Here is an 18,118-nt window from a genome sequence, read left to right as displayed (position 1 = left end):
AAATTGGTGAAAAACTATTCAAAAGATGACAGCTAGCCATGAAAATGACAGATATCCACTCCACCACATGTTCTGTCTCTTAAAACACTACATCATTCGTGTACAAAACCATCTTTGAAAGGATTTTGAAACCAACATGGAAGTAGCTCTATAGCACATGGAACAGAGCTTGGGTGGGCTGAGTTCAAGTACAAACTCTGCTGCTTCCTAGCTCTGCCATGTGGAAATTGTTGTCAAACTTCAGTTTTCTCAACCAATAAATAGGACTAGCGACACTAGCTTACTGCACCTTGCCATTGTGGGAATCAAGTGATAAAATACATGTGAACAAACCTAGTGAATGCCAGGTGCTTTAAAAATGAGATGGGATTTGAGCAGAATCACAGGCATTCCAAGGGCACTAACAGTAACAGGTAGGAACAACTACATAATTTGCAGGTCCTGGGGCAAAATGAAAATGTAGGGTACCTTATAGGAAAAGGATTAAGAATTTCAAGATGGTGACAGCAGAGCATTAAGCCAAGCAGAGGCCATATACCTCAAAGCCAGCCTTGGTAACAAGTTTGGCACAGAGCTGCTCTGTGCATTAGGAAAGGGCTGCTCAGCCCTCACCCGGGTGTCTACAGCGATAGCTCATATTATCTTTAAATTCTGAAGGGCAGTGATATTCAGGGAAATTGCAAGCACACATGTTTCCAAATGCTGAGCAGGGCAAGTGCAGTGACCACAGTGGTTTTTTGAGAGAAGGCTGGGGCCAGCTAGGCTGCCATTGGAAGTGTGAACTGACTTTTCCACACAGACTCTGGCCTAAGGAAAAAAGCCTATAGAGGTATGTAGAGGGCCTGTTATTTGCAGAGTTGTGTTATAACACAGCCTGGCAGCCTCCTGGCGCTGTCTTCCTCATGGAAGAGCCTGTCCCACAGCCTGTGACATGGCTACACAGCCCTGCAGATTTTCCCACACTGTTCCTTGCTCTTCCTCCAATTATTGGGCTTTCTCGGGTCTGTACTGTTTTTGCTTATGCTATCCTCCCACTGCCTGGGAATCCCTTTCCTTCCTCTTCCATATCCCTCCACCTGGCAAACACAACCTTTTAAGATTGTATAACCTCTTCAATGATGCCTTCCCTGCCTCCCCCAGAAGAGCTGATTCCTCCCTCCTTCCACGGTGCCCTATGCAGACATCTCCTGTAACAAAGGAGCACTGACATCAGCATCTCCTAGGCTGAAGCTGTCAAGGGCTGGGGCAATGTCTTCGCACATAGCATAGTACTTAAAAAATTTTTTTAAAGATTTTATTTATTTATTTTTAGAGAGGGAAAGGAGGGAGAGAGAGAGACCCAGGCATGTGCCCTGACTGGGAGTCGAACCTGTGATGCTTTGGTTCGCAGCCCGCGCTCAATCCACTGAGCTATGCCAGCCAGGGCAAAAAAATTTTTTTAAATTATTTTATTTTTGTTCAAGTACACTTGTCTGCATTTCCCACCCCCTCCAGCCATCCCCACCTCCCTCCCCCACCCTGATTCCACCCTCCCCTTGGTCCTTTATAGTTGTTCCTGAAAACCCTTCCCTTCCTCCCCTCTTTCTCCCGCATTATCCCCTCCCACCACAGTACTTAATACCTGTTGTGTAGAGTAGATGTTTAATCAGTTGGTGTTAGTATGCAGAGTAGTTTTTATTTTATTTTTAGAGAGAGGGGAAGGGAGGAGGAAGAGGGAGAGAGGGAGAAAAACACCAATGAGTGGTTGCCTCTTGCACATCCCTGACATCCTCCACTGAGGGCCTGGTCCACAACTAGGCAAGTACCCTGACTGGAAATCAAACCTGTCACCTTTAGGTTTGCAGGCTGGTGCTCAATCCACTGAGCCACATCAGCCAGGGCCAGCCAAGGCAGCATGCAGAGTAGTTTTAATCACCATTGTCTTGCTGAATTAATGCATGAATAAACTGTTCCAGTGACTCTTCCTGGCATATGCTTAAAAGAGAAGCTTCCAGGCACAGAGACAGGGTCTGGCCCTTGAGGAGGTTTCACTGTTGGCTCTGATTGTCTTTTCTACAGGCACCACTTCTTGAAGGCTGGAATGATTTGTCAGTGGCTGTTCATAAAGACCTAAGTGACCAACGTGATGTAGTGCAGAGAACACATCTAAAGCTAGGAGATGTGGCTTCTAATCTGGCTATGAGACATTACGTTTCCTTAGGTAACTATGAAATCCCATAGCCATGGAACTTAAGGTTTGTTTCCTCAAAAAACAAGAGGACTGAGCCCCCAATGCCCCGAAATCTCTGTAGGAGCAACTGAGAGGTGGCCATCTACAGAGGTGGAGGGGCCTGGGCCGCTCTCGAAGCTGAGTTTCCTCAGCAGGGTTGTCCGTTGGAGGAGAGATGCTGGTAGAGACCACAAACATTTTTTAAGGCATTTTGCTGTCTCAGTCACATGGGATCTCATGTTGGAAAGGTTTGTGAAGTCAACTAGCTTGTTCAGGCATTATTTCCTCTGGAGGTAAGGGAAGGGGTGTGAGTATGATTGTGTGTGTGTGCGCGTGTGTGTGGTGGGGATGGTCGGTTAGTTTCCTCCATGCTTTCCCTCCAGCCCCACAAAGGGCCAGCGCCAGACACGTGGGCTGGCGTGAAGAGGCGGAGGTTACACTGAAGCGGAGGTGCAAATGGACAGGGGAGGGGTTCATTTGCATGGACGGAGGGTGCCCACCAATCCGGACTTGCAGAGTGACAGCCCGCGCGCCTTTTGGGGGCGGACTGACAGCTCCGGGGCCCAGTGACAGGCGGATCCTGCGGACGGCAGGGGCGGGACGGCGGCGGGCGCTGTCCCTGGGATTCGGGCCGGCTCTCCAGCGCTGCCAGTCTTCGGCTGCAGCGTCCGGCGCGCGGGCGGCTTGGTGGGCGGGCTGAGGGTGAACCGCGCGCGGGTGAGGCGGAAAGAGACAGAGGCGACGAGCAACCGCGGCGACAGGTACCGGCGCCATGGCAGCAGGGATCGGGCGGGTGGCCGCGGCTCCTTCGGATCCGAATCCCCCCTCCTTCACGGTTTGCCCGCTGCCGCGCCACCTCCCCGCCCCCTCACGCGGCTCCTTAGCTCGGGAGCGGCGCGTCTGGGCAAGCGGGGCCCGGGAAGCCTCGAGGCCAGCGCGGCGCAGGCCCCCAGCCCCATTCCGGGCCCCTTTGCGCCCCGCCGGGCCGCCGGGCCAGTGCTCCCTTCGGGAGGCGTGGAGCCGGGTGGCCGCGGGAGCCGCTCCCTGCCCCGCGGCGCACCCCTTCCCGGAGGCAAAGCCGGTCGCCGACGCTAGTCCTCTTTCGGCTTTGTTTCCCGCCGGGGTTGACAGGTCCGGGCTCCGGCTGATAGTCTCCGACTCGCCCGAGGCCGGGCGGCACTGAACGCAGCCGCCCGGAGCAGGCAACTGGACCCGCGCAGAACCCGGCGGCGTGTGAGCAGCTGCCGCCGCGGGAGAGAGAGAAACTTCGCCTTACGTGGCCTGGGCGGGTGGAGAAGTCGAGCTGGTGTGAGCTGTGCGCCGGGACACCGAGGGCGCGATGGAGCCGCGCTTACCGGGAGGGGCCCGTGGGTGGTGAGGATAGCGGAGTGTCCGGCTGCTGCACTCCCGATTTAGGTTTGCGCTCCTGGGACGGTGGGTGTGGAGACGTGTTCACCGCCTTCACCTGTCGCGCTGGGACGAGTGACTAGGAACAGCATCCCAGCTCTCAGGCCCTCTTGGAGGGTGCTAGTGCGGTGCCCATTCTAACAGGTGATTATTCCAATGACACCTGAAAGCCATTTTAAAGTTGTTTTAAGGATCCTCATTCATTTTACTTCTTTCCCGGTATTGATATATAAAAGGTGTCCTGGCGACAGTGTAGGAGTTAAACCCAGTGTTGGTTATAAAAAAAAAAGAAAAAATAGGGGGTCAGCGTATAGATTGATGTCTTTCTATTGGTGAGCCAAGAGTAATATTTTAGTCTCATTTAAAAAAATCGTTTTCAGCAGTGGTGGCGAAAGCATAGTAAGATACAAGTTGTAAATGGAGAGCTCAGAACTCTAGATACCCTTCAGTGTGGTTCAGGACAGCGTATACAGTATTTGGCCGCCATTCAGTAAATTCTACAAGAAGCAGTTTGAGCTCTTGGTTTTGGATTTACTTTTCAGGAGTATGTTTTACAGTGGCATAAAGCTTAACATTGAATGGGAGCCTTCTTTGCCTTTCTGAGGGGAGACAGGAGTGTTTATTTTTATTGTCTTATTATTTTGGTACGTTGTGGACAAGAGAAAAGTTGAGGCAATATTTTAGTTTAGTATTTTTAATAGTCTATAGAGTTCTGTCGCGCTCCACCCCAAAGGTTTTTTTACTTTAGAGAATTATAGTAGCTTTTTCTTTTGCTGTTGGAATCAAAATTCAAGGGCAGACTTAAGAAGTTATTGTTCTTGTGGGAAATTTTTATTTGTCATACTTTCACTTAGCGTTTTCTGTTTGTCTCTCTCCCGACGGGCCTCCATTTAACAATCTACAGTTATGGCCCTAACCAATTTAGGGCATCTACAGAAAAATATTTAAAAATAATATATAATAGTTATTTTTAAAATATATACTTTAGATGAGAGTTATTAATAACATTCATTTGTGAGAAACTTTTACTCACTCATTTTTTTCCTCATGGGTTTTGTTTTATCTCTGCATTGGATATGATTTATACTTAATGTAAGTTTAACTTCTTAAGAACAAAGTTACAATTTTTATTAATTATTCCATCTTACTGGTGTTTCAGTGAATGGTAGTTTTACTTACCTAATTAGCAACACTATTTAAAACCAAACTCTAACCAAGAGACTAGTTGTGACTGGGATTTAAAAAATAATCAAGATGGTCTTTATAAAATGTTTTATTTTTCTAAACAACAGGCTTATATGTTATGAGGTCTTTTGTTTTTCCAGCATTTAACAAAACAAGTATGTTTCTGAGTAATTTTTTTTAGTTTTGGAAATTTAGGATGAATGTCCTTTTAAAACATAATTTTAACCAGTTCAACGTGAAAAACTCAAAAAATATTGAATTAGACAACTATTTAAGTCTTAAATTTTCTGTTCTTGGATTGGAAAGAATACATATCTTGGGTTATTTTTAGTTTCCTGAATGTTTCTTAGCTTAGACGGAAAGAACATCCTCTTTCTATAGCTGTAGAAGTTGCTGCTGTTAAAGCTGGGTTGGCTTTTTGACCCTGAGGGTATATTGATTGAACGGTGGCTCTTCTAGATGTAGAGTGGGTTTTTTTTCCTGTACAGTTAGTTGTAAGGAATCACATAAGATTGGGGAATATATCAGTTTAACTACTATGGGTAATTAGAAGTTTTATAATCTTTATTCTGTAATGATGCTTAAGTATATCACATAAAAATTAAATTTATATTTCATAGTTTTCTTTACACAAGAGCATACTTTAGGAACTTCAGCTGTAAAAGTGCCTTTTATAATTAAAAGCCCATTTTCAAATTCTGTTTTTGGATATTTTAATTACTGATTTTTGTCCATTTTAATTTGTGGTAGACCATATCATAAAACTATCAACCACATTTCAGTTTCAAAATTAAGCATAAGTTGAATTCTCACATCTACACAATAAACATTGGGAGTGTTTTGTAGGTCATTTACCTTCAGGTGTGGGTCTTTTTGAGTTTGGGAGTAAATATTTTTGAATGAATAAAGCCACAAAAAATAAGGACATGTCAAAACAGCCAAATTTGAGGATAAATCAAATCACACTGTTAGATGTTAATACTGCTTTATTTAACAGTAGTATGCATGTTAACCTAGCATTAGGAATATCCACTGTAGGTAGGCCTTTAATACAGGGTGAGACAAAAGTAGGTTTATAGTTGTGAGTACCCGAAACTGAGTTTATTCTTCTATCATTTATTTATTTATTATTGTATTATTTTCCATACAAACAACTGTAAACCTACTTTTGCCCCACCCTGATAATCACAATTCCTAAAGTAGAACCTATATTATACATATTTTGACACGCTAAATTCTTTAATTACTTCTGCTAAATAGTTAAAATGTATATTTCATAATTTTGAAACTGAGCTTTCTAACCTAGCTGATTAATAATTAGATTTTGTTTTTTCATTAGTTCACATTTCTGAGTTTTTCTGTAGTGCATTTTAAATGTTTGATGTTAATCCCCCAAATTGTAAAGAAAATTAAATCTACACTCATCAGACTGGGTAGAGAGTGATATGTATATCCCATAACTATTGATTTAAAAACAGTAGCCCCTTCAGTGTGACTTAATTTGCAAATAAGATGTTCATTTATTGTGTAAAAGACAGTTCAGCCAAATGAAACAGGTTGGCATAATTTATAGCAGGGCCTCTTTACCCTTGTAACTGTAATCTGTATAGCTCACAGGTTACTAAGGATATTTTAGCTATATTTTAAACACTGGCATTCAAGTATGTACTGAAAATAATTTGTACCTCATAGTTTGTTATGATGAGAATTGACTACATTCTCCTGAAGCTTAAACATGTAAGACTATAGTCCTCAAAAGGGGCAAGTTCATTTTATGCCAAATTTAGTATTTAATTCTAGTCTTACGGAAAACATCTGGTTAATAAGAGAGAAGAATCACCAGAGGGTATATGGGGTCTGCGTATTTGATATACCTGTTTTCTACCCTTGGTCTGGAAGAAAAACACTTCAAAAATAAGAATAAAATTTTATTTAATTCTCAAACAATCAGGCAAAAGATATTGAAAGTAAGTTGGGAATTGTAGCTGTTTGGAGCAGTTGTCATTTTTGAAAGAATTATTCAAGGCTGTTTTCTTTTAGAAAGAGGTACAATAATTAGAAAAAATGAAAATGATATATTTTCAGAGTGAAAGAATGGATTTTTAAGTAAATAGTTGCACATCTGTGAAAGTTAGGGAACATCCAAATACTAAGACTGTTTTTTAAGATTAAAAATGTAGTACATTTAAATTGTATGCTTTTGAAATTGCTCATTTTTTGGATGAAGGAATAAAAGATGGAGAATGACCAAAGGTTTTTTTTCCCTTTTGTAGTTGGAAACCCTTCCTAAAGCAGGCAGTGGTTAATTCTAGAGCCATATGTAATATTCTGTCTCCATCTTGGCCATTTATAGGTGATATTAAGTGAAGAGCCACTCCTAGTGCCCTGAAAATGACAATTTGATTATCAGAAGCAGGGATGGGAATTTCAGTTTGATTTCTTCAAAAATAAGATTTGAACGCATGTTCCTTTGTTTAAAAAAAATCCTCACCAGAGGATATGTTTATTGATTTGAGAGACAGAGGCAGAGACATTGATCGGCTGCTACCTCTGCCTCCACAGCCCGATGGGATCAAACCCGAAACCTAGGTATGTGCCCTGGTGCCCTGACCAGGGTGGAACATGCAACCTTTTGGTCTACAGGATGACACTTCAACCAACTGACACACCTGGCCAGGGCTGCACATATATTTCTTAATGTTTCTTACCTTTGGAAATTAAAAACCTCTATTGTCAGCGAAAATTACACAGTGGAATTTGAAAGTCAAAATGTTTCTATTACAGACTTAATGCTGTAGTAAATTACTTTTAGGAATGGAGAAAATGTATTCTGAATGAGGATAAAAATAAGTCTTTACCCATGTTAAATATTAACCTGTGGAATTGTTTCCATATTTAACTTTTTAAAAAAGCAAGATAATAAAATAAAATCTTATAATCTCAACACAGTTTATTTTAGGTTTTGCCCTTGCTTAAAAATTATTACATGGTGGAGGATAACATTTAATGTTTAGAAATTCTAGTTTGGGAAGGGGATTTGTTATGAGAAGAAGGTATTTCATTGAAGCAGAACAGGGTAATTTACATGGAGAGAAATTTGTTTCTCTTTTGAATTATTCTTAATACATATAAGAAAAATTGAGAGTTATCTTTTCCATCTTAGATTTTCACTATGAACTTTATAAATTACTTTAGTACATCTTTATTGGTTGTAGGTGGACTTCTCAGAATCTGTTCATTTACATATCTGTATGTATGCATATGTGCACAGTTGACCTTTGAACAAGGCAGGGGCTAGGGGTGTCGACCCCCAGCCCCCAGCTGAAAATTGGAGTATGTCTTTTGACTCCTCCAAAACTTAACTATAGTTGGCCCTTCGCATTCACAGGTTTCATATACACGAATTTAACCAACTGCAGATCCAAAACAGCATTTTCAGCCTGTGTTGGTAATCTGTGGATGTGGGGAGCTAACTGTTCTAAGCTTGCTTTTGCCTTACTGATAACATAAACACTTTATTAACACATACTTTCTATGATCTGTACAACATTATAAATTGTGTTCTTATAGTAAACTAAGCTAGAGAAAAGAAAATGTTAAAAGTCATAAAAGATAAAACACATTTACTGTATTTATTGAAAAAAATCCATGTACCATTGGACTCGTGTAGTTCACACCTGTATTGTTCAAGGGTCAACTGTATATATACACATACAGGTAGATAGATACACAGGTACAGGTAGATAGATGAAATTTGTATTTTTTTCATTTTGTATGTGTAATTGTATATAATTACTATATGTATATGTGCATCTGTAAATCCATTTATCTATACTTGTATGACTTCCCATGCTTATTTATGTGGAAACTCCCTACTCCTTTAAATGAAATCTTACTGCATCATGAGGAGTAATGTCCACAAAAAACCTGATACAAAATATTCATAACAGCTTTTTTTCATAATAAGAATTAGTGATTCACACAACAACATATATGAATCTCAGAAATATTATTCAGAGCAAGAGAAGCCAGACACACAAATGTACCAAACGACATCATTTATAAAAAATAGAAGAAGAGGCAAGACTTAGGTATGGTGATAGAAATCAGGTCAGTGGTTTCTGGGTACTGTGGTTGCCTGGACAAAGGCAAAAGGGAACTTTTTAGGGAGATGGAAATATTCTATAGCTTGATTTGGGTGATGGTAATTCAGTTGTACACTTTCGGAAACTTTATTTTCATATAATTTTTAAGTTTCAGGAAGTCGCAAGATTAGTACAAGGAATGTCTAGATTCACTGATGGTTATTGTACACATTTGTTCAAACTTACTGAACTGAGTATTTAAGGTCTGTGCATCTTCTGGTATGTAATTTTTACTTTAGTAAGGAAAAAAGCTACAAAAATTTGTTGAAGATAGGAGAATAATATTATTCGCAAAATGTGAAATACCTCTATTCAGAATTAATGATGTGGAAAAAGAATCACTGACAGTCTTTTGTCTCTATACACATATATTTATGCTGCTTCTTACTAAGTTTCATGATAACGCATTTCTGCCAGAAGAAACAGGATACTGAAAATGACTCAAGGCAGAACTGCCAGCAAGGAAACCCAGCTTTACTTTGTTGTTCTGTGCATGTCACCTAGGGAGTGAGACTGATAGCTGGCAGCAGCTTTCTGGGAATTCAAGGTGGTGATTGTTCCTGTTGAAAGAGTTGCACATCCACAGTCTGTACTGTGTGGTCTTTACCAGACAGGAGGCAAGTGAGTTTTGTCATTTTTCAGATGATGTTATTTATCATAAGGAGGAAATATTGGTGTTTGTAAACCATATAAACTATTCTTGGTCACTGGTAAGTGAATTTGCTGCTCTCCATTAGTTTTAGTGCTCCCATAGTCTCAGTAGAGTGATTTGATTTAAATTACACCTATTTGAATCATAACTTAGACTATAATTGTTAAAAATTCAACTTTTTAGCCTTGGCTGGTGTAGCTCAGTGGATTGAGCACGGGCTGTGAACCAAAGTGTCGCAGGTTCGATTCCCAGTCAGGGTACATGCCTGGGATGCAGGCCATGACCCCCAGCAACCGCACATTGATGTTTCTTTCTCTCTCTCTATCTCCCTCCCTTCCCTCTCTAAAAATAAATAAATAAGATAAAAAAATTCAACCTTTTCCCCTCTGTTATTTTATATAATTTTAAATATGTGTTCACAATTTAGGGTTAGGTATAATTTATGGATATTGTTTTGTTTTTAAAGATTTTATTTGTTCTTAGAGGGGAAGGGAGGGAGAGAGGGAGAGAAAGATCAGTGTGTTAGAGATGTATCAGTCGGTTGCCTCTTGCATGCCCCCAACTGGGGAACGTGGCCTGCAACCCAGGCATGTGCCCTGACAGGGAATCGAACCCATGACCTTTGGTTTGCAGACTGGCACTCAGTCCACTGAGCCACACCAGCCAGGGCTGGTTCATTTAAAAAAAAATTTTTTTTGCATCTATGTAGAGAGTGATTTATTTGGTTATTTATTAGAGTGGAAGATGTTTGAAGTAATAGGAGGCCTAACCAGCAGGTTCAACCAATTAATCATTGATGCTGGGGATAAACATCTATTTTGACTTTACTAACCAAAACCATACATTTATGTGGCCTATATATTTTCCTTCAACAAAAATGTAAGTTCGTTGAAGAGAAAAATGACAAATGTCTAACATGTGCCAATGTGAATAAAAGGACTAACTTTTTCCAGTTAATGAATATATTCATGTTTCTCTGAAATGACAGACAGGGCCTTTTTGCCCTTTCATACCCAATAAATTTCATTGGTTTATTAAAAACTAAATAAAACATTTGAAATGTTTCATCTGTTAGAATTTTGTTTTGTATTGTCATGCCTTAACTGACATGAATTTAAAATATATCAGTAGGTAGTATTTTTTATACTTCTACTTCTGGAAGTTCAAACTACACAGAACTGGCAAGAACACTATAATAAATCTGTATATACCTATTCTCCAGATTTATTAATTATAAAAATTTTTGTTAGAATGCTTTTAACTCTTATATGGATGTACCCTATTTTCTCTCAGTTTTTTCCCGAAAGTTTTATTATTAAATAGAGAAACTTAAAAAGCAGTGTATTTTAGTTCAAAGACTTGATTTTGGGTAGTGTTAATTTTGAAACAGCTTTTATCTTTCTGTCAATTCATAGCCTGGGAAAGAAAGATGAATTTTTTAGCTTTCATTTAACATAAATGAGTCCAAAGATCCTATGTCTGTAGAATGAAGCACTATTCATTTAGAAAATTAGATTATCTTGAACATGTGATATCTGAGGGATGCTGTTGCCCAAATATTTTTGTTACCTTTTTTTTATCTAAAAACTCAGTCATTACCGTGCTTTTTAGGTCTCAATTCTATATCTTCTGTTTGAATTTAAGGCCCAGATTTTCACCTATGTCTTGAAACTAAATATGCTTAAATACCATCACTAGCAGCTGCACACCCAATAACCCTTGCCCACCCCAGCCCAAAAAACCCCCGAAAAAAACAAAAAAAAAACACCCACTGCTCCTCAGACTTTGCCTCTTTAGCTGTTAATAACTCCATTGTTCTCACTGGTCATTTGTTACTCTTCCTTTATTTCATAAGCTCAATGAGTCACTAAATCACTTTGTCTCTAACTTTAAAATATCTCTTTATATCTTTTTGTCCTTTTCATTTCTACTATATTTGTCCTGATTTGGTTAACATGTTAAAGCAGGAAGTTATTCCTAATTTATAATAAACTTCATACATATCAAAATTAAGCTAGGTTTCTAAAGTAAAATGGGGCATTTTCTTCTTTGTCAGAAAAGGCTTCACCAGTTAGAGCCCCTTGGAGAAATGGCCTGGTACCTTGCTTTGTCCTGTGGTTCATGGCAGTCTTTCCGGGCAAGGAACAAAGTCTGCTTTCCCAGAAGATGGCAAGGAAGGAACCTCAAGACATTTTGGAGACCTCAAAAACTTGAGGAATCCACTCAAAGTAATAGGTATTTCAGGCAAAGCCATATGGCAACTGTGCCCTGAAGGGCTGACAAGCTCAGTCTGAAGGTTCCTTGTGAAAATTCCAGCAAAGCAGATTTGAAAGAGCTTATATAATCAATTACTTTTCTTGTTGTGTTCATGCAAATAATCAGGCCAAATTGAAACTGGACTTAATGTAGTCTCTTTGATAAAATGAGGGTGATTTTAGGGAGAGAAATTGTGTTTCAGTGGAAATTGCAATGTCTAATTGTCACCTACAAACTGATTGAATGCTAATTTTTCTAGTCTTCTTCCAAGCTAATGCTTCATTTTTTCATCCCTTGACTTGGAATTATTGAGAACTGTTGGGGTCTCAGCCATACAAATTTACCTACTATTCTGCCTCTCCATTTTTAGGATTTTAAGGCCAATATCTGGTCCTGGTTTTCTTGATCAACTCCCTTCCTAGGACCTATAGCAGCCTTTTTCTTTTTTCTTTAAAATTTTTTAAAGATTTTATTTATTTTAGAGAGGGGGAGGGAGAAAGAGAGAGAGAAACATCAATGTGTGGTTGACTCTCATGTGCCCTTTGTTGGGGACCTGGCCTGCAACCCACGCATGCACCCTGACTGGGAATCAAACCGGCAACCCCTTGATTCACAGGCTGGTGCTCAATCCACTGAGCCACATTAGCCAGGGCAGCAGCCTTTTTCTTTAATCTTGTTTTTAGGCCATGTCTCCTCAAGTATCTTATATCCTTCAACAGAGCATCCAGGCTTGGGAGATTAAAGGGCCTTCAGCCACAGCTCTCACTTTTTGGGCTGTCCAGTTCCACCCTCTTCTCCTTAATGACCCATACCCAGACCCACTTGCAGGGACAGCTCTACATCCCTAGCCCATCTGAAGTAGTTATAGAAGAAGAGACCTTTGTCCCTACTCTCCAAAACCAGAACTGGGCTAGGTCATTAAGAATAAATCCATTTTAAAACCAGAGGAGGGGATGAAAGGATAAAGCCAGCCCCACTTGCTATTGTGGCACCATTTGCCTAGCAGGTCTGACCTTGTTAACCATGACTGCCCTCTGAGCTTGTCCCCAGGACTGGAGATTACTGGAAAGCAAGAACACAACTAACTGCCGCCTGTAGCACCAGGCAGAAGATAACATTGGAACAAACTGCAACCTCCTGTTAAAACACCCCTACAGCCCAGGGCCACACAACAGCAACCCCCCCTGCCCTTTTTAAATCCAATGATAATCCAATAAAAGCTCAAAGCCCCCACCCCTCAATGCGGGTCTATCTTTCCACACTGTGCCTCTCTCCTTTCTTGGAGGGTAAGTAAAAACTTTATTCTCTATGAAGAAAGAAAAGGCGTCAGTTAGCCTTATAGGCAAACATATCACGTTTAAGGCCTAGGTAATTATTGTATTTAAACCCAGGTGATGTAGAGTAGGTCCCCCTTATCTGCAGGGGAAAAGTTCTAAGATCCCCAGTGGATGCCTGAAACCATGGATAATTTTGACACCTATACACACTTATGATAAAGTTTAGTTTATAAATTAAGCAAGTAAGAGATTAACAACAACTAATAATAAAATAGAACAATTACAACAATATAGTAAAAGTTATGTGAATGTGGTCTTTCAAAATATCTTATTGTACTATCCTCATCTTTTCTCTTAAAGGAAGCACTTTATAGCTTCTCTTTGGCATACTGAGTTGTCAGCATCACTGCTATCATGCCTTGGGCCTTTATTAAGTGAAAGAAGGGTGACTTGAACACAAGCACTGTCATACCTACACAGCTACCAATGTGCAGGTAGCAGACTTAGCACGAGTAAGATGAATAAAGGGATGATTCACGTCCTGGGTGGGATGGAGTAGATGGTGTGAGAATTCATCATTATGCTCAGAATGGCTTGCAGTTTAAAACCTATGAATTGTTTGTTTCTGGAACTGAAACAGCAGAAGGCAAAACTGTGGATAAAGGGGTACTGCTGTAGCTGATTTCCAAATCATTCAGCTCAAATAACCTGGTGAATGGTGACTGGCAAGGCCCACAATTTATCAAGTAATGGAAGCAGCGGACTTTCCTTAGACCACAGGATGAGTTCCTTATAGCCCGGAATATCTGCAAGTGCTTTGCAGTGGGGGAAATACTGAGAATATATACCATATTTTTCAGGACTTCCCAGTGTGTTGGTAGCTAAAAGTACAGGTCTGTAGGTTTACCGTAAAACTCCTTTCCTGTTCCTTTTCCCATTATTTCCTGGCAATGATAGTTCCCATCAAAAAGCCACCTTTTGCTGAAAGTGACACCATACTCTACTTTATTACTTTGCCTTTTTTAACAGGCTTCTGGAATTGACATTTGTCAAAAAGATAGGAGACTGTGGTTAGTTGGGAGGATATAAAATAGAAAGGGGAAAATAAGTAATATCTATTGTACTTCCCATTAGCAGTCATCCAGCCTCCAAGGATTTTGGGCCTGATCCTTTCCAGAGAGATTATAGTTTATGAAGTTGGCTTGTATTTGGTCAGTTTATGGAGCTTTTTCATCTTTCTGCTTTTCTGGGAAATGGCATTTCTTCCTGGTAGGAACCAAGCCCCAACTGAAGACAACTGACTTCGGGAATAAGATAATTACCTTACTGTTTTAAATAATCCAGAATATCTGATGATTTTATCCATGGGAACTAGGAATAATATGGGGATTCTGAGATGCTTATGCAGAAATTAATGGTTATTCAGAGTAGAAAATGGAGGAGAAAAATATACCATTTCTGGAAGCTTAGTGTGGTAATAGACATTGGGATGAGAATCAAGAGTGTTGCTACTAAGTAGCTATTTGATCTCGGACAAGTTAAAGTTGTTTAACCTTTTTGAGCCTTGTTTTAGTTGTAAAATGAGTGGGTTTGCATTAGATAGTATTTTAAGGTCTCTTCACAGTCCTGACATTTTGAAATGAGTGTTTTCTTAGAAAAAAACTAATTTACATACTGTTAATAATGGTTTTTCAGTGGGCTTTTATAAACTTTTTTTTTGTTTCCACTAGAGGTTAGGAAAATAAGTAATTAAAGGAGTTAGCATTCATAAAATGCATTAGATTTTAGTGTTTTCATTTATGTATCTCCACTGAATTCATTCCGGATTCTTACTTTCACCTTCTATTTATGTCCATTTTCCTGCCTTTTTCATTTTTTTTATCTTTGCTTTAAGATAAGACTTTCACATCCCCCTTTCTGTTGCTTCTTTTTGCCATTGTTTTTTTTTTTTCTAGCTGTCCTTCATTGACCATATTTCATTATGGGTGTGGAATTTATCAACTATACCCTTAGTTAATATATACCCTTGAGTCCGATCTATCAATAAGTTAAATTTAGACATCCTAATAGTTGCTAGGATTAACGGGATCCTTCTACTCTATTATACAGAAACTGGAAAGGTGAGTCCTAGGGTAGAGGAAGTGTGGGAGCCAAAGAGAGAAGGAATGATGTGCAAGAGAGTTTCCAAGGATTTTTTTATATTTTGATTTAAGATATAAGTTAAAATTTTAAAATTTTGATGATGGTGATTCTGCCAATGATATCATAGGTTGGTCCTGAAGTCTTAATGGCCTGATTCTTGAGGACAACATCTGTATCTCCAATTCTGAATCCTTAATGTTCAGCCTAGTGCTGCAGAGTAAGAGCAAGTTGAACTGAATTGTTAGGACTGATTCTTCAAGATGTTTTGTGGTAGGCTGGAGATTAAGAGTATGGCATAGACTCTTTTTTTTCTAAGTCTTCACCCAAGGACTTTTTCTTCATTGCTTTTCAATTTTTTAAATTATTTTTATAATTTATTTATTTTTAGAGAGAGGGGAAGGGAAGGAGGAGAGGGAAAGAAACATGAATGTGTGGTTCCTTTTGTGAGCTCTCCCAGTGGGGACCTGGCCTGCAACCCAGGCAAGTGCCCCAACTGGGAATCAAACCAGCAACTCTTTGGTTTGCAGTCTGGTGCTCAATCCACTGAGCCACACCAGCTAGGGCATCATTGCTTTTTAGAGAGAGGGGAAGGGACGGGAGGGACAGAGAGAAACATCGAGGTGAGAGAGAAACATTGCTTGGTTGCCTTCCATATGCGCCCCAACTGGGGATTGTACCTGCAACCTAGGTATGTGCCCTGACCAAGAATCGAACCTGCAACCTTTCAGTGTATACAGGATGATGCTGCGACCAACGGAGGCACACTGGCCAGGGCTGACATAGACTCGCTTTTTAAAAAATTATTTATTTATTTATTTATTTATTTATTTGTAAAGAAAGGGGAAAGGAGGAAGAAAGAGAGGGCAAGAAACATCAGTTGTCTCTCATATGTGCCCTGACTGGGAATCAAACTGAGCCCCGCAACCCAGGCATGTGCCCTGATGGGGAATCGAACTGGTGACCTTTGTGTGATGATGCCCAACCAACTGAGCTACACCAGTGTGATATTGACAAGCTATTTAGCTTTTCTAAGTCCCAGTTTTCTTTGTAATACCGGGAGGGGCAGTATTAATACCTACCTCAGGGTTGTTGTGAGGATTAAGTGAAATTATACATATAAAGTACTCATATGGAGCCTTGTATGTCTGAGCCTGGTATATGTCTTCAGTAAATATTAAATGCTATTATAGTTTTATTAATAAGCACTTTAGTGTTCCAGGTAGTAAATTCTGTGAGGTTCTAAATAATGTTATTACAGAATAAATAAGATCCTGTTCGTAGAAAAGATAGAACTACACATAAAAGATAAGTAACAGGTCCCATGGTAAATGACAAGTGAGTAATTTACTTAATGACTGAAGAGGCAAGTTCTCAACTGCTAAGCAGATGAGAACTTCAGGAAGTAACAGAACTTGTTTGAGCTTTGAAAGGACTAGTTAGCAAATTAAGAAGAGAGGCTCCTTGGAGCCAGACAACCTGTGTTGGAACCCTAGCTCTGCTACTGTGTAATCTTAAGCAATTTATTTAACCTCCCTTCTAGGATTGTTGAGAGAATTAAATAATACATGTCAAATCCTGGATAGTGTTGCTCAGTGGGTTGAGTGCTGGCCTGTGAACCAAGAGGTTGCTCTTTGATTCCTGGTCAGGGCACATGCCTGGGTTGGGGGCCAGGTCCCCAAGTGGGGATGTGTGTGCAAGAGGCAACTGATCAGTGTTTCTGACTCATTGATGTTTCTTTCCCTCTCTCCCTCCTTTCCCCTCTCTCTAACAACAATAAATACATAAAATCTTTAAAAATGCAAAAAAAATACATATTGAGCCCTTAGAATGTGCCTTAAACATTGTTAGAGTATGATACATTGTTATAAGTTGAAAGAAGGGAAAATGCATTTCAGATAGAACATTGAGTAATAAATGAAGGGAAGATATTCCTAGGTTGGTTTGAAATGATGAAGCCAAATCATCATTTCCAACAGGGATAGCCTGGTGGAAAATAATGGGTGGTTATGTCAGGGCACAATTATAAATGATTAAGCCAAGGAGTATGACATCTTTTCCACATGTACTAAGGGAACTTGGGAGGATTTCTTGGGTGATTTGTGAAGCATTCTTGTACGTTATAGTTAAAATTTCTAAGGCTGTATTTCTAGCATTTCTCACTGTTTCTCCTGACTTCATATAACTGAAACTTCTATTCAAACTAATTTTGACAGTGAAGCTCATGATTTTTTTTCCTGAACTGTTAGGCCTCTGTAATTTGTCCATTTCTTTTTGTAAACATGTACATTTCTTTTCTTCTCCTGTTTAGAGGGTTTCTGCTACTGCTTTCCTCTCTGTCCTTGCACGCGTAGTCTATATCCTAAATAGCCAAAGCCATGAATTAGGCAGGGCCAGGGAGGGGAAGGAGGGGAATATTGTCTAGTGCAGCCGTCTTGTTTTACAGAGGAGGACCTTGAGGTCCAGAGGAGGTAAAGTCACATGTTTAAGATCACAGCAAATTAGTGAGCAGGCCTGCAACTTCCCAAGCTAAATGAAAGCTTTTTTAAATGTCATTCTAGTGTGATTCTTACCCATCCAGGTGGGAATTACAGTAGTACTACCAACAATTTTTCTACTAATGTTATTAAACACCAAGATAAAAAGTAATTTTACCATGAGGAATAATGTGATAATAATTTACCCTTCTTAATGAGAAACCCATAATTACATTTCTTGGATAAGCATTACTATTCTTAAAGTAACATTTAAAACCAAGACTCCAAAATCTGCTTTAAGAAGAAAGGGTTTCTTTCTTTCATTTTTAGAGTTGTAAATTATAAATGGAATAGGTAATAAACATAAGCAG

General features: G+C 39.8%; 1 protein-coding gene across 3 annotated transcripts in view; it reads left to right on the top strand.

The window, feature by feature from the left end:
* Positions 1 to 2,814: 2,814 nt before the first annotated feature.
* The window catches only part of LOC114494212 (peptidyl-prolyl cis-trans isomerase FKBP5), a 98,551-nt gene continuing 83,247 nt past the window's right edge, over positions 2,815 to 18,118 (top strand). The window contains exon 1 of one of the 3 annotated variants that reach the window (XM_028509139.2): positions 2,815 to 2,970. The gene's annotated coding sequence lies outside the window, so the exon portion shown is untranslated. The remainder of the gene's footprint in view (positions 2,971 to 18,118) is intronic. The other 2 variants (XM_028509140.2, XM_036023998.1) reach the window with 2 other exon arrangements.

Source organism: Phyllostomus discolor, chromosome 4, assembly GCF_004126475.2.
Source record: "Phyllostomus discolor isolate MPI-MPIP mPhyDis1 chromosome 4, mPhyDis1.pri.v3, whole genome shotgun sequence".
Taxonomy (NCBI): domain Eukaryota; kingdom Metazoa; phylum Chordata; class Mammalia; order Chiroptera; family Phyllostomidae; genus Phyllostomus; species Phyllostomus discolor.
This window is presented reverse-complemented; position numbering and strand designations above follow the sequence as displayed.